At 40.7% G+C, this 17,038-nt stretch overlaps 1 protein-coding gene across 4 annotated transcripts in view; it reads right to left on the bottom strand.

Annotated features, from left to right (window-relative positions):
• Positions 1-17,038, bottom strand: part of DENND1A (DENN domain containing 1A) — a 552,302-nt gene that overhangs the window by 322,403 nt on the left and 212,861 nt on the right. The gene's annotated exons all lie outside the window — the stretch shown is intronic.

Here is a 17,038-nt window from a genome sequence, read left to right as displayed (position 1 = left end):
AAAAGCCAAAAATAAGACCATGCATATAGGAAAATGCTCTATGGCAGGGTTGGCACTGTAAATTCCTAGGGGAAAGACTAGATGCTCAAGATGTTATAAGGGAAATTGAACATCCAAACTGGGGGAGAGGGGAATGGATCCCAACTGTATAGTAGACATAAAAAGCATTTCCAGGTAGATTAAAGCTTTAAATGTGAAAGGCAGAAATGTCAAACTTTTTGAAGAAAAATAAGTCTGATAACAGTACAGAATGAAGACATTATAAAAGTACATATCTTAGTATCTCTCATGAACACAGACTCAAAAATTCTAAATCAAATATTAGCCAACCAAGACCAGTAATATACTAAAAAGAATGACATATATTATTAAATGGATTGGTAGAACATTTTAAAACTCTATTCTAATTTACCATTTCAAAAGAATAAAGAAAAGAGATGTTTATAGCAATACATGCAGAATAAACAACAAAACTCAACATCTATTCATAATAAAAACTCTCAGAAAACTAGGAATATAAGGAAACCTCAATTTAAGGGCACCTCTAAAAAAATCTACAGCTCAAACTTTACGGTAAAACATTGTTCTCTCTTAAGTACTGAGAACAAGAAAGTTCAGTTCAGTTCAGTTGCTCAGTCATGTCTGACTCTTTGCGACCCCATGGACTGCAGCATGCCAGGCTTCCCTGTCCATCACCAGCTCCCCGGAGCTTGCTCAGACTCTTCTCCATCAAGCTGGTGATGCCATCCAATCATCTCATCCTGTCAGTCCCTTCTTCTCCCACCTTCAGTCTTTCCCAGCATCAGGGGGCCAAAGAGTTTTAGCTTCAGCATCAGTCCTTCCAATGAATATTCAGGACTGATTTCCTTTAGGATGGACTAGTTTGATCTCCTTGCAGTCTAAGGGACTCTCAAGAGTCTTCTCAAACACCACAATTCAAAAGCATCAATTCTTCGGTGCTCAGCTTTCTTTATAGTCCAACTCTCACATCCATACATGATGACTGAAAAACCATAGCTTTGACGGGACAGACCTTTGTTGGCAAAGTAATATCTGTTTTTTAATATGCTAGGTTGGTCATAGCTTTTCTTCCAAGGAGCAAGCATCTTTTAATTTCATGCCTGCAGTCACCATCGGCAGTGATTTTGGAGCCCAAGAAAAGAAAGTCTGCCACTGTTTGCACTGTTTCCCCATCTATTTGCCTTGAAGTGATGGGACTGAACGCCATGATCTTAGGTTTTTTGAATGCTGAGTTTTAAGCCAGCTTTTTCACTCTGCTCTTTCACTTTCATCAAGAGGCTCTTTGGTTCCTCTTTGATTTCTGTCAAAAGGGTGGTGTCATCTGCATATCTGAGGTTATTGATATTTCTTCTGGTAATCTTGATTCCAGCTTGTGCTTCATCAAACCTGGCATTTCACATGATGTACTCTGCATATAAGTTAAATAAGCAGGGTGACAACATACAGCCTTGACGTACTCCTTTCCCCATTTGGAACCAGTCTGTTGTTCCATGTCCGGTTCTAACTGGTGCTTCTTGACCTGTATACAGATTTCTCAGGAGGCAGGTAAGGTGGTCTGGTATTCCCATCTCTTGAAGAATTTTCCCAGTTTGTTGTGACCCACAGAGTGTAAGACTTTGATGTAACCAATAAAGCAGAAGTAGATGTTTTTCTGGAATTTTCCTGCTTTTTCTACGATCCAATGGATGTTGGCAATTTGATCTCTCGTTCCTCTGCCTTTTCTAAATCCAGCTTGAACATCTGGAAGTTCACGGTTCACATACTGTTGAAGACTGGCTTGGAGAATTTTGAGCATTACTTTGCTAGCATGAGAGATGAGTGCAATTGTGCAGTGGTTTGAACATTCTTTGACATTGTTCTTCTTTGGGATTGGCACTGATTATGCTTTGCTCACGTCTGAATTTGACCTCAGAGAGCCAGTAGCCTCTTACTCTTCTCACCCTTCTTCCAGGTACTTTCCCATATCCAGTTAAGTTTTCTGCAAAGGCTTGCCTTCCACTAGCATCAAAGATTACTATGTCCTTGGTACATGACCATGGACATGTACCTCAACAATAGCTACTGTCCCCCCACCATCTCTATAGGAGCCAATTCTGGCAGATATAACATATACCATCTACCTTGTGAACTGTATTTCTGAGGGTACCTATTAAAGTGTGTTAGTTGCTCAGTCATGTTCAACTTTTTGCGACCCCATGGACTGTAGCCCTGTAGCCTGCCAGGCTTCTCTGTTCATGGGATTCTCCAGGCAGGAACACTGGAGTGGGTAGCCATTCCCTTCTCCAGGGTATCTTCCTGACTCAGGGATCCTACTCAGGTCTCCTGTACTGCAGGCAGATTCTTTACCATCTGAGCCACCAGGGAAGCCCAAGTACCTACTAAAGTTGCTCCTAAAACTTAGCCATACTCATTAAGAGGTGGAAAATGCATGGCAAATTTTCCACCTAAAATCTCTAAGGAATCTGAAACCAAGGTTTCCTCAAGCCAAATGACCTAAAATTCAAGGGACTATGGGGAGACAGGTATTACAAAGGAAAAATGAACATTTGTTCAGCAACTACTACGTGCCAGACATTTACCTATACATGCTATCTAATCCTTGCCACAACTCAATGAATAAAGAATTACCAGTACAGATAAAGAATCCAACACCAAGAAAGATTTAGTTAACTTTCTCAAAGTAGCCAGCAACCGGTAGACAACATTTTGAACTCAGGTCTTTCTGATTTCAAAGTCCAAATTCTTTACCTAGCTATATAAATAATACTCAGATTTGTACATTTATTTTTGCTGAAAAGCAATAATCCAAAATTATAAAAATGAGGAAAAGGTAACTACAGAGCAATATGATGTAAGGTATTGCTCTGTTTTTTTATACCACTAAGCAGACTGCGTAACAAGGCACCATATATTAAGAGTTTTAACTGGCCTTTCATTTAATTATAGGCAACAGGCAACTGGGAAATCACTCTCAGAGTCTGAATGGCCAATTCTGAAGGCTGAGTCCAACAAGACTATCACTCTAGGGTATCCCTTCCGATTATTCACCAGCAAGGAAAGAAAACCCAAGTGCAGTTTAATTGTCAAGTCATGTAAAGGTGATTTATCTAAAGAAAATTCAGAATCAAACAAATCAGGTTTGCACTTTTAAGAAATTCTGATAAGTTTAAAATTTGCTAGGGACCTCACACTCCCTTAAATATTATAACTAAAAAGTCTTGAAAGAGATAATTTCAATTTATCTCTCCCATCTACCTTGGATGAGTAACAGGTATTTGAGAATGTTTATACAAAAAGAACATGGAACAACAGACTGGTTCCAAATAGGAAAAGGAGTACGTCAAGGCTGTATATTGTCACCCTGCTTATTTAACTTCTATGCAGAGTACATCATGAGGAATGCTGGGCTGGAAGAAGCACAAGCTGGAATCAAGATTGCTGGGAGAAATATCAATAACCTCAGATATGCAGATGACACCACCCTTATGGCAGAGAGTGAAGAGGAACTCAAAAGCCTCTTGATGAAACTGAAAGAGGAGAGTGAAAAAGTTGGCTTAAAGCTCAACATTCAGAAAACTAAGATCATGGCATCTGGTCCCATCACTTCATGGGAAATAGATGGGGAAACAGTGTCAGACTTTATTTTTTTGGGCTCCAACATCACTGCAGATGCTGACTGCAGCCAGGAAATTAAAAGATGTTTACTCCTTGGAAGGAAAGTTATGACCAACCTAGATAGCATATTAAAAAGCAGAGCCATTACTTTGCCAACAAAGGTCTGTCTAGTCAAGGCTATAGTTTTTCCAGTGGTCATGTGTGGATGTGAGAGTTGGACTGTGAAGAAAGCTGATCGCCAAAGAATTGATGCTTTTGAACTGTGGTGTTGGAGAAGACTCTTGAGAGCACCTTGGACTGCAAAGAGATCCAACCAGTCCATTCTAAAGGAGATCAGTCCTGGGTGTTCATTGGAAGGACTGATGCTAAAGCTGAAGCTCCAATAATTTGGCCACCTCATACGAAGAGTTGACTTGCCGGAAAAGACCCTGATGCCTGGAGGGATTGGGGGCAGGAGGAGAAGGGGACAACAGAGGAAGAGATGGCTGGATGACATCACCGACTGGATGCACATGAGTTTGAGTAAACTCCGGGAGTTGGTGATGGACAGGGAGGCCTGGCATGCTGTGATTCATGGGGTCATATAGAGTCAGACACGACTGAGCGACTGAACTGAACTGATACAAAAATAAATATATATCAGTGTTTACATATGAATTCAATAGTTTTTCTCTTCAAACTCCACTGCTACTGTGAATACCATCAAAAAGCAGAAACATCATTTGTACATGGGACAGAAGCAGTCATCCAACACTCTGGCCTTTCACGTATTTCAGTGATCTTTCTGATGACCTTCTTTATTGCCCTTCAGCTATCTCTTCCCTTGGTCTCCTCTTGACCTTCCCAGTTCCAAATTAAGACTCCCCAGTTCTAAACTGGAGAAGGAAATGGCAACCCACTCCAGTATTCTTGCCTGGAGAATCCCAGGGACGGGAGCCTGGTGGGCTGCCGTCTATGGGTCACACAGAGTCGGACATGACTGACGTGACTTAGCAGCAGTTCTAAACTACTCTAAACCTACTTTCCTATCCTTGGTGTTTGCTCACTTTACAACTCCTACATACTTGTTCTTAACCCTCATACTAATAGTCTCTTCATTCTCTCCCTTTATCAGACATGATATTCTTTACTCTTGCCTTTACCAGAAGGTCCATCATATCAAGACCCTAACAGCCCACATCTCTTATCCTTTCATCACGTATGCATGGAAATCCTTTATCCCTGAATGAATCTAACTATTTACTTTCTCTGTGCCTACACTGAAGCTGATGTGCATAACTGGGGAAAAATTCCCCCTGATGTTATCCCTCTAAAAATTCAACCTGTATAAAAAGTCTACAGCATCAACTAAGCCTTCAACATCACCCAGCAATTGTTTTTTCACTAGTCAGCCTAGGCAGCTATTTTAAATCTTCTCCAATATTCACTCAAACATCTACTCTGCATACACTCTCCTTTTTATTCTCAATATCTTATCTCACCATTCATTTCATCAAGACAATAGAAACCAACAGACAAGAATTGCCTCAACTTTCCAACAACATTCATTCATTCTCTCAGTATGTACGAAACACCACTGGATACCTGGGGTCTGGAACCAGATCACCTACATTCTTATTCTAGTTTTATCCTTTGGATAAGTCACTTAACTTCTTTGTGCTTTGGTTTATTCATTTCTAAATTGGAGATACGTAGTTGTGAAAGTTAACAAGAAGCATATTTGGAGCATTTAGAATGGTGCCTGGCACAAAGTAAGCATGCCAAAAATTTTATTCACTGCCCACCACCATCATATAGGCTTCCCTGATAGCTCAGTTGCTCAAGAATCCACCTGCAATGCAGGAGACCCCAGGTCGACTCCTGGGTCAGGAAGATCCACTGGAGAAGGGATAGGCTACCCACTCCAGTATTCTTGGGTTTCCCTTGTGGCTCAGCTGGTAAAGATTCCGCCTGCAATGCGGGAGACCTGGGTTCGATTCCTGGGTTGGGAAGATCCCCTGGAGAAAGGAAAGGTTGCCCACTCCAGTATTCTGGCCTGGGGAATTTCATGGAGTGTATAGTCCATACGGTTGCAAAGAGTTGGACATGACTAAGTGACTTTCACTTTCACCACCATCATGATAACTACATGGGCCAGGCACCAGATGTATACAAATCTATATGCAATCTTTCCTCCTCCCCTTCTGGTATAACATAAGAGAAGAAATCTGTACCTCCTCTAAGGCCAATACCTCCACTCTTTCTTTCAACTGGGTTTAGAATAGGATAAAACAGAAATAAATACAGCCTAATGTGAGAAGACCCGGAAGGCAAACATAACTAGCCCAACGTCATAAGGCTATTAAAATGTAGAGCTGGGTTAAGAAATCAAGTCAGCCTCTGTAACTACATCATTCTACCTTCTACATTTCCTTCAGATTTGACAGAACGTTCTCCCTAAATAGTTCAGCTCCTGTTACAGAAGTAAAGCTCAGGTTTGACAACTGAGAATTTCCCCCAAAGTAAATACGAGCTTTTAAAGGCCTGAAACTACAAACATGCATAAAACACTCTAAATTATGTAAGAAGGAGTACTGAATTCTGAAGGTGGTCAGAGAAGGCTTCAGTCTACAGGATGCCAACAGGAATACTGTGAACAGAAGTATTTAGAAAATCCCTGGCTGAGAGTTAACAAGGGGCAGGGAAAGCCTTGACAGTGAGAAAAAGTTAGAGCTGCTACCAGCAGGAAACCTCCTGGACATGACAAAATCTGTTTAATAAAAAAAGAGAACATATTAAAACTATTTGGCATGTGGGCCCAAATCAAACGGTACAGCATGAAAGTCTGGAGATCACCTGAGGACTAAAAGCAGTGCCCCTTCAAGTAGGGAGTTAGAGTTCCAACAGCTGTCAAGGAATCCCAATCCTTCAAATACTATTAAAGAGGTAATATAAAAGAATTTTAAGGAGTAACTGTGGAAGTGGCAGATAAGAGATTTCACTATGTTCAGAACACCTGGAATCACTTAAGAGACATCTGTTATCACCTGGGAATCAGAGATGAGAGTGCAAGACCACTGGTTTAGGTCAATTCAGAACGGCATTTCCATTTCTCTGCCGCAACTGTTCATACAAGTAGGGCTATGGGACTTTGAGCTTTTCATCACAGCTTTACATGGATTCCTTATCAAGGCACTTAAAACTATACAGTTCTCCTACAAATGAGGATAAATACAACAGATAAATTATAAAATTAAGACAGAGTGAGAATATTTAAAATGTTAGACTATCTTAAATATCACAATATGCCAGGAATTCAGTATATTAAATTCTCATGAGAGTATAATTATATATTTGATTAATTAATAAAATTATTATCTCTAACCTGATGTTTAGAAGTAAACTATCTTGCTTACGGACATACAGTTCATACTGAGATTTGACTCCCAATCTATCTGATTTTGCCTTTTCATATAGGGAGAGCAGGGTGAAAAAAATCACAAAATGATGTCCCTTCACAAAACTAGACCAATGGCTTACAGACAAAAGTCATCTAAAAAAACTGGAATTTACTTTTTAAGTTACTTAAAAAACAATGGGTTTAATTAGAAGTATTTTTGCCCAGCAGGCATGTTAGAAATGATCAAATAAAGCAAAGACAAAGCAGTGGCATTTTCTGCTGGAGAATGTACAGCTGACTGGATCAGCCTGGATTGTGACCACCCCTCACCCTCAGCACTGCTTCACTGGAACGGTCCCGGAAGTCATTCTGGTGGGCTGGGACTGCTGTTCTCTTCCATGCAATGCTTTAGTCACAGACATCAGCCCCAGTAATGGGGGAAGTTAAGAAAGTGTGCAAGTAGCTCCCTTCAGGCCACCTTGTTAACTACCAGGTTGGAGGGACAAAAAGCCCTCAGAGCCAGCACTACCATCACGCGTGTTAAGTAGCTTCAGTAGTGCCCGACTCTGCAACCCTGTGGACTATAGCACGTCAGGTTCCTCTGTCCATGGGACTCTCCGGGCAAGAATACTGGAGTGGGTTACCATTCCCTCCTCCAGGGGATCTTCCTGACTCAGGGATTGAAAGCCGCATTTCTTGTGTCTCCTGCATTGGCAGATGGCTTCTTTACCACCAGTGCAACCTGGGAGGGCCCAGAACGATCATCACAGAATGCTGTACTGCTCTGGCATGAGAAAAGTAGCATAATTTTACATACTTTCATACGCCTGTGCATAAAACACTATAAAACAATGGAGAAATTGTGGAGAACAAATAAATTGAAAATGAATTCCATTCTAGGCTCTCTCTTCATAATTGGAGTCCCCAGGTTGGTTGCCAGGAACAAACATTTCTCAGTAACAGATTTCACTAACTTCTTAGAAATTATTTTTTCACCAACTTCCAATATATGTTTTGTACACAAATTAACTTCTCTGGATTAGCAAGCAAAATGAGAATACACTGTTGCAAAAAGTTTACCCTGAGGCTTAGAGACCTTAGGATGGCAGTGTATCAGGTTCTAAAACTCACTTACGACAAAAGAGGTGTTCAATAGATCCGTGGTTAGTGGGTGAGAATTCTTCAGCAAACCACCTAGGGTTGGTGTTCAGCAGTTAACCAGCATTTCTCTGGTTTTGAACTCTGCTGATTCTAACCCAAGGTACCCAGATTCTAGGATCATCAACTGTAGGACTGGAGCTCAGGGAAATTCAGTTCAGTTCAGTTGCTCAGTTGTGTCCGACTCTCCGCGACCCCATGAATCACAACACGCCAGGCCTCCCTGTCTATCACCAACTCCCGGAGTTCACTCAAACTCATGTCCACAGAGTCGGTGATGTCATCCAGCCATCTCATTCTCGGTCGTCCCCTTCTCCTCCCGCCCCCAACCTTTCCCAGCATCAGAGTCTTTTCCAGTGAGTCAACCTGTCGCATGAGGTGGCCAAAGTATTGCAGTTTCAGCTTTAGCATCAGTCCTTCCAATGAACACCCAGGATCGATCTCCCTTAGAATGGACTGGTTGGATCTCCTTGCGGTACAAGGGACTCTCAAGAGTCTTCTCCAACACCACAGTTCAAAAGCATCAGTTCTTTGGCGATCAGCTTTCTTCACAGTCCAACTCTCACATCCATACATGACCACGGGAAAAACCATAGCCTTGACTAGACGGACCTTTGTTGGCAAAGTAATGTCTCTGATTTTTAATATATTATCAAGGTTGATCATAACTTTCCTTCCAAGGAGTAAGCGTCTTTTAATTTCCTGGCTGCAATCAGCATCTGCAGTGATTCTGGAGCCCAAAAAAATAAAGTCTGACACTGTTTCCACTGTTTTTCCATCTATTTCCCATGAAGTGATGGGACCAGATGCCATGATCTTTGTTTTCTGAATGTTGAGCTTCAAGCCAACCTTTTCACTCTCCTCTTTTACTTTCATCAAGAGGCTTTTGAGTTCCTCCTTCACTTTCTGCCATAAGGGTAGTGTCATCTGTATATCTGAGATAATATTGATATTTCTCCCAGCAATCTTGATTCCAGCTTGTGCTTCTTCCAGCCCAGTGTTCCTCATGATGTACTCTGCATATAAGTTAAAATTAACGCTCCAAAATTAGATTTTGAAGCCACAACAACTTCCCCTTAAAGGCATGACTTGTGCTGCCCTGGACCACTCTAGGGAGAAGCCTCTTTCAGGATATATGTGATCTTGGTTACTACCAAAAGCACAGGAAAGGCTATTTTCATGTATTCACTTAACAAAGACACTGTAAGAAATTCTAGAGAGTGGCAGAAAGGCACAGCATAAGAACACAGGAAATTACCTCTCCTGAAATCATTGTTTCTCAGTTGGCAGCTTCACAGATCTCTACTCCTGGGTCAAATTAGATCTGATCAAGTAGAGAGTAGACCCATGGACACTTACCTTCAAAGAGGGAAGATAACTTGAGATGCCCATTTGTCTTTAAAGGTTCCCAAACAGTAACAGTATTAAGCTCTTATTTTCAGCATTAGCTGAAAGAGTATTCAAAGCCTTAAAAGGGAGAAGGGGGGAAAGGAAGGGAGCCTGCCGAGGCATCACAGCTGTCTTGAAAGCTGGAAGACCGCTGTAGTCACAGTCCATCAGTTTCATGCCTGTGGTTTCCTTTCATTCTCAGAGTCAATTTAAATTACTAATAATCAGAAAACCTACATGACAAGACATCTATTAAAGACAACTACTAATAAAATCAAAACTAAATATCAAATCGGATCATGGTACGGCTGGCTTCTGGGTTATAATTTAAGCTTGCATGAAGTGCAAACTAATGCAATGGAGGCACTGCTCTGAAGAACAAAATTAATTGCCTTTGTGAGTTCTCCCAACTCACAACACTCCTTCAAGGAAGTTACTGCTTTGTTAACAAACAGTAGCCACTTAAAATCCCAGATGCTATTAGTGTCCCATACCTTCTTGGCGGGACAGAAGCAAAGGAATAAATTTTTGTTCTCAATAAACTATGCCAACATTTTAAAGTTGGGACCACTTTAACATAATCATATGACTCATAAATACAAATACATAATCTAAATACATAATCTAGTTTTTAAGTCTGATACAAATAACTGTCTTGGTAAGTGAATGTGCCTACTTCCTATTTTACTATTCCTTTTACCTGCTAAAGTTACTATGTAAAATACACAGAGAAAGAGTAAATACGCAGTTACAAGAAACTCTGCAGTGTTTGGTGGCATTGACATAAAATTTAATTGAGAACATCAGATTAGTCAGGTGACCCAGATACCACTCTCAGCTCTGATCAAGTAACCTTGAACAAGTAACACATTCTCTGGATCTCTTTGGGAAATTGAGAAGCAAAATGACTCTGATAATAAGTGTGGCTGTAAATTTCACGAGAGTGGAGATTTTCTTGATTACCACTGTAGTACCAACACTTATTTGTTGAAAAAATGAAGAGAGTCGGTACAATGGGCCAAATTTTGACAAGAGGTATATATAGGGCAACTTCTCTCTTCCCTACAACATCAACATGAAAGGAAATGATTCTCTCTATTTCAAAGACAAGGAAATGAAGTTTAAAAAGAAACCCAACTGTGCAAGATCCACAGCTACTGAGTGGCATAGGGGTTTGAACCTAGGTTTGCCTAACACTAAAATCTAACTTCACATTTATTTCCACTAAGAGAAAAATAAGTGTTTCTGTGAAATTTAATTATTTTACCTATACCACATGTCCCAAATGACTTTTCATCCACCCAAAAAAACAGGCTATACACCATTTTTAAATCCTAAACCCTATTTTAACTAGGGCTTTTTTTTTTTTAACACTGCACTTACATTTAAGGAATTGTGAGTAACCCAGTGGACAGAGCATTGCAAAAGCCTCTCACAGTCTCCCAAAGGTTGCCCTTTGGCCACTTCATTTCCGATCATTCTAATTCACTCACTGCTGCAACGCCAGTGTGTTGTTGGAATGGCCCTATCGCTCTAGCATGAATGCTCCAAATTTCTGCAAAGCAGCTACAAAAGCAATTTTGGAAACATACAACTCTTAACAACTCTCCCATCTGGTTTTCACACCGGCTCCTTCCTCCATAAGCCTGCAGAAGTCACAGGCGGCTCCTGTTTTCTGGGAAACTAGCTGTCTTTTCATCTTGCTGAGTATATGTTATGTCTGTCTGTCAGCAAATTGGGAAATGGCCTCCATCCTGACAGATACATTTTGCAAAGCCTTAAAAGCACATACACTAATGTGAAGAAAAAGGACATTTTTCTGTTTTTGGAATCTGGCTATTTGCTCTTTACAGCTTATGTGTCAAGGGATTGGGATTTCCCAGGTAGATGTACTAATGTAAAATGCATTAGTGTTAAGGTGGGGGCTCCCAATCCACCCAGGGCCAAAGGGTTAATACAAAATGACAGAATTTAATGACTGCTATTATGGTTGCCAGGCAACCAAGAGAAGGTGTGCCATAAAGGCCTAATTAATGAATGAGGTAGCAAGAGTTTCTGTTAACTTGGTAAGCAGTTCACAGTTCACCATTGGTTGGCTTTGCCCAGATGGTAATACTCTTAAGCTTTCTTAGCTCCACTGAGCAGCAGCAAAATAATGTGATTACAGTTGCAGCTCCGGCTAAGTTCTGACATCTATCCCATACTCAGTGCAATTTCTCAAATCAGCTGAAACAAGAGTCTCCTACAAAGACTCGAATCAGGGGTTACATGCTTGCACTTGTTTCCTCATGCGTCCGGGTCCAGAGGAACAGTGGGATGGTTCTTTTCTGAGCACTCTTTTGCTGCAGTAACATTGCGTAATCAAAATTTACGGTCAAATCTGAATGCCACTGGAATTAGAGGATTTGTTGGGGAAATGTTCTTTACAAAGTAGAGGGCAGATGACAGTAATGAAGGACTACAGTGGGAGTGTCCACAGCTTGCCAAGGGTCTGTACTAATGTCTTACATTCATTATCTCTACCTTTCCACAGCTCTCTAAGGTAGGAAATATTGCTCTCACTTTATAAGCTAAGGCTCTGAGATACTGTTAATAAGTATCTTGTTCAGCATCACACACATTGCTGGAATGTGGCTGAGCCAGGATTCAAATCCTGTCCTGACTCCCAAACCCATTCTCTCCACAGTATGCTATGCTGGGGATGACATCGTGATGACAACTGCCCTCCTGAGAGTACTTGCTTGGTGTCAAACCAGAGCTCACACTTAACATCTATTATTTTATTTGATCTTCATCCTTATAACAATGCAGATTCTGTTGAAATTATTAATCTCCTTTTTAAAGAGAGGGAAAATGAAACTCAGATATCTGGCCCAAATCACAAATCTGGTAAATGGGGAAACTAACACTTGAACTCAAATCTTCTGTACAAACCCGCTCTTCTCTCACTGTGCCACACTACCTCCGCTATTAAATTAGGACTGGCTCTAATTTCCATCCTGAAAATGGACATTACACTCAATTATTCTATTTTCTCCATGCCACAATCATCAATTAAATATGTGAACTTTTCTTTGGACAGTGTACCTTCTACACCAGAATGTAGCTCAAAAATCACCACCTATTCAAACAGGGTTAGGTCCGTGAAAGCAGGTGTAATGGATTGGTGAGACAGGAAAAAAGGTTTCTCACCCCCCCAACCCTCAGCTAAGTCTTGAAGAAAACAGAGAAAACAAGAGGGACTGGGGGCACAGAAGAGGCAGCAGTCTCAGACGGCCTGAGATCCTGGGGGAAAGTTCTTACACTTTAAGGGAGGAAGGCCTGTGCATGCTGAAGGGCCACAGTGGGGCCCTAGATGAACAAAGGCGAAAGAAGTGGAAGAAAGACTGGGACCGGTTACTCTCATTAGTGGGCCTGCAACTTCAAATGCCATCAAAGTAGAGGACCAGCTCAGGCTAGCAAGAGAGCACAAGAACTGCCCCTCCAATCCTTTCAATCGCCAAAACACAGTCTTTTTCACTAGCACAGACAAATGTTCACTTTTCTAACTATCAGGGCTATTTAAAATACATTCCAATCTTTTTGGACTAATCATGGCAGAGTTAATTTCATTCTTTTTTTAAAATGGTTGGGTCCATGATTATTTACAATTGATTCTTACTTATCTATGGTAGGGGCTTCCCTGGTGGCTCAGATGGTAAAGAATCTGCCTGCCATGCAGAAGAACCCTGCAATGTGTGAGACCTGGGTTCAGTCCCTGGATTGGGAAGATTCCCTGGAGGAGGGCATGGCAACTCACTCCAGTATTCTTGCCTGAAGAATCCCATGGACAGAGGAGCCCAGCAGGCTACAGTCTATGGAGTCAAAAGAGTCAGACATGACTGAGCAATTAATGCTTTCACATCACTTTTATCAATGGCAAGTTTTAAAATCCTAGACTGGTTTCCTGCTGCCACTCATGTGTGAGCTGCCTCAGTTCTGCTGTTTGTGAGTGTACATGCAGGGAAGACAAAAAATACTAGATAAAGCAAAACGGAATCAGAAAACTAAATTATCTGCCTTTGCCCAAAAGAAATGGCATTTATTCATTCACTCAACAAATATGTCATGAGCATTTAAAGGCAAAATGCTAGGTATTTAAGTATAACAAATAGGCCTTTTAGATTATAAGCCTTCAAGATTTAGATTATAAATGATATCAATAGTTCTTCCAACTGTATAATTAACTGAGAACTATCTTCTGCCTCAGTCTGCAAAGCTCACTCACTTGCTCACTTACTCTAATACCTCAACTCTCCCCTTCCCTATCTGCCCCAACACAGGCCTCAGAGCTTCCCTTCTGTCTTGTTACTAATTCATCTAAAATGGAAAATAATTTCCAACACACACATCTGATTGTGCCACTCCCCCAAGATTCTCCAGGTCACTCTTGACTGAAATCGGGCTCAAGTCCAAAAGCCACACATGGCATGTGATGTCCTTGCCTTCTGATCCTCCCCACACAGGCCCACTCTGTTGCAGGAACACTGAGTGACTTGCTGCTCTTTGTCCCTATCCCAATCCCCACCTATGTGGGTAACACACTCATCTGCCCTTTAAGTGTCATCTCACTTCTGAATTTATTAAGTGAGCAACCTTCCCCAAAGCTTTCTTGTTTTATATATTTATGACACTCAAATGTTACCATCTTCTCTTATAAAAACACCTCACCTCTGCATTACCTGATTCATAGTAGAATGCAATAAATATTTACTGAACTGATATTTATTGAATGAATGGACTATAACTGACTATAGCATATATAACTATAACATACTACCAATTGTATATAGCAAGAAATAACTACTTGAGCTTGATCTTTGCTTGCTACCCAGATTGTTAAAAAAAAAAAGAAAGAAAGACAATTTCAAATTTTCCTTCCTTCTTTCATTTCTTTTCCTTCCTTGAACTAGCTCACTAGTTCAGCCTTTGTAGTCTTAGCAATTAGTGCTTACTCCCATCCTTCATGTCAGTTGAGATGCTCCAATTAACCTGCATTTCTCATCCTTATCCCAGAGTTGGAAATTGAGAGCCACTATATAAAACATGCACCACTCCTCAGAAGACGGAGGATCCCAGAGATCACACATGTGGAACATCTAATCAACTTCTAAATTCACACATACCTAAACTTTCATAATGAGACTTTAGTAGAATTTCATTCTTTAGCAGTACTGAAACACTGCATTCTCAGTGCTGGCTCCAGGCCAAATCTGTCCTCAACTTTGGCAGTGAGAGTTCACCACCTGAAGTGAGGAGAAGAGGAGAGAACGGGAAGAGAAGCAGAGGACCATAAAATTGCAAAAAATATCCAATGAGCGCACTTGAGAAGAAAAGCCTGGTTGATTTAAAATGAAAACTAGGATGCAGACAGGAGGTGGCAGCATGGACTTGAGGTCTGAGCATCAAAATGCCTGGCCAGGCCTCCCTAGCCTTTTCTTCAAAGCTGTGCCACCGAGGCTAGACCATAACCTCTCTGAGCACAGGCCAGTGCTTTATAAAAGGAGCAACTCATTTCTCATAGTCTAAAGGATATTCTAAGAACAAAAAGACTATGGATAGTAAGCAATTCCTATAAGAATCAAGCTGGAAAAATGTAAATTATCTCCCAATGCTTTCATAGCTGATACAAAATAGTCAAAATCTGAGCTTGCATTCTAATTTTGCCTATATTCTAAATTGGTTTCTAATGACTCAAAAACATGAAATTGGCTTTATTGTATACCATTTCAATCTGGTTCAAAAGCCATTAGCAAATCCATCTACAGGAAGATTTAGCAAAGAGAAATTCAAAAGCAACTCTTAGTCATTTTTGAAATCTCCGTTTCAATGAGTTCTAAGTTTACAGTAAAACATCCCTGCAACTGTAATGCCATTCAGAGAGCAATGATACCACTCCAGTGTTCTTGCCTGGAGAATCCCAGGGACGGGGGAGCCTGGTGGGCTTCTGTCTATGGGGTCACACAGAGTCGGACACGACTGAAGTGACTTAGCAGCAGCAGCAGCAGCAGCAGCAAAGCTCAGTAATTGTTAGAGTCTGATATGGCTAAAAATTTACAAGTTGAATATAAAACTCTCTCATGACCCTCATTATATTTTTATTCAAAAAGTTGCAATATTAGTAGCATAATTGTGAGTTAAATGATAAACTTCAGCAACATTCAGAGACATCATTTACAAAGCCTTTTAAGACACTTAAAAGCTGAATGGCTCAGGTCTTTGATGTGACTGAATGCTTTGCAAACCAACTTGAGAAAAATTTCTTTTTCTCCAGTATGCAAAGGCAGCTGCCCATGACTACAGGTTCTAGAGTGTGATTTGGAAGCATTTTAGCAATACTCCTCATAATTCAAACCCTGGTTAGTATCTGTCATTAAGGGTCATTTTTGGCCAGATGGAAAATATTAAGAAAAAGATATTGCAATGAAACCAGAGGCTGTGGAACACAGTTGCAAGCCCCAGTTAACCACAAGCAGACCTGCAGGCTGGCTCTGCTCAGCTATGAGCAGAACTCTGGCGCATCCTCTCTCTGCCCAGCAGCAGGAGGGCCCCAGGCCAGCTGAGAGCAGCCACTGTGCCAAACAGACTGTGCGAGTCTCATTGCTCCGATGCTTCCAGAGAAAGAGGGAGAATCGATGGGCTCCTTTGTAAACAACTTCTTGTGCTTTCAGGCTGTGACTGACTTCAAAGGTGGCATAACTTAATCCTGTCACAAATTATGCCATGGAAATCCTGAAGCAGTTTTCTTCCTGAGGAAATAAATACCTAAGTGGTGGTCGCTTATAAACTAGATTCTAACAGGTAAACAGCCAACAACAAGAGAAAAACAAGCATAGCTTTTAGCAAGGAAGAAAAATTGCATGGCCAAATATAATTTCTACTCACTATTTAAACCCATCTTCAGTAAAATCTTGCTGGATATTTTTAATAGACCTTAAATTTTTAAAAGTTTGGGTTGACTATGACATTTCTTTATGTGTGTCTCCATTAACAGCTCCCAACTCAAAGTACTGACTCGCTCTCAAATATTTGTTTTAATAAAAAGTTTTAATTGCTAATAATGACTAAACTTTATTAAAGGCATAGATTTCAACAGGCATTCTTCTGAAGTCTTTATGTGTATTAAATTTCTGGAAAATGTCATTTTACCAAGAAAAACTCTCATTTAGATGTAAGGAAGTACATGATGTAAGACAAGTGTTAACATCATTATTCCCTTTACACAAAGGCCTAGAATAATTCAGTAATAACTTGTCTAAGATTTACTCTATGAATCCAGATTCTTTCACTACTCCATGCCACTTCTCCAAAGCATTTGAACAAACTTTAGCCATTGCAAGCATGGCTATTTCCGAAACGCAGTGGACCATGAAGCCCTTGAGGACAGGGATACGGCTTTATTCATAGCTGAATCCTCAGTATCCAGCATGAAAGGAT

This window comes from Moschus berezovskii, chromosome 11 (assembly GCF_049115385.1).
Source record: "Moschus berezovskii isolate FMDL1 chromosome 11, NW_MosBer_1.0, whole genome shotgun sequence".
Taxonomy (NCBI): domain Eukaryota; kingdom Metazoa; phylum Chordata; class Mammalia; order Artiodactyla; family Moschidae; genus Moschus; species Moschus berezovskii.
Note: the sequence above shows the minus strand (reverse complement) of the source record. Positions and strands in the feature narration are given on the sequence as shown.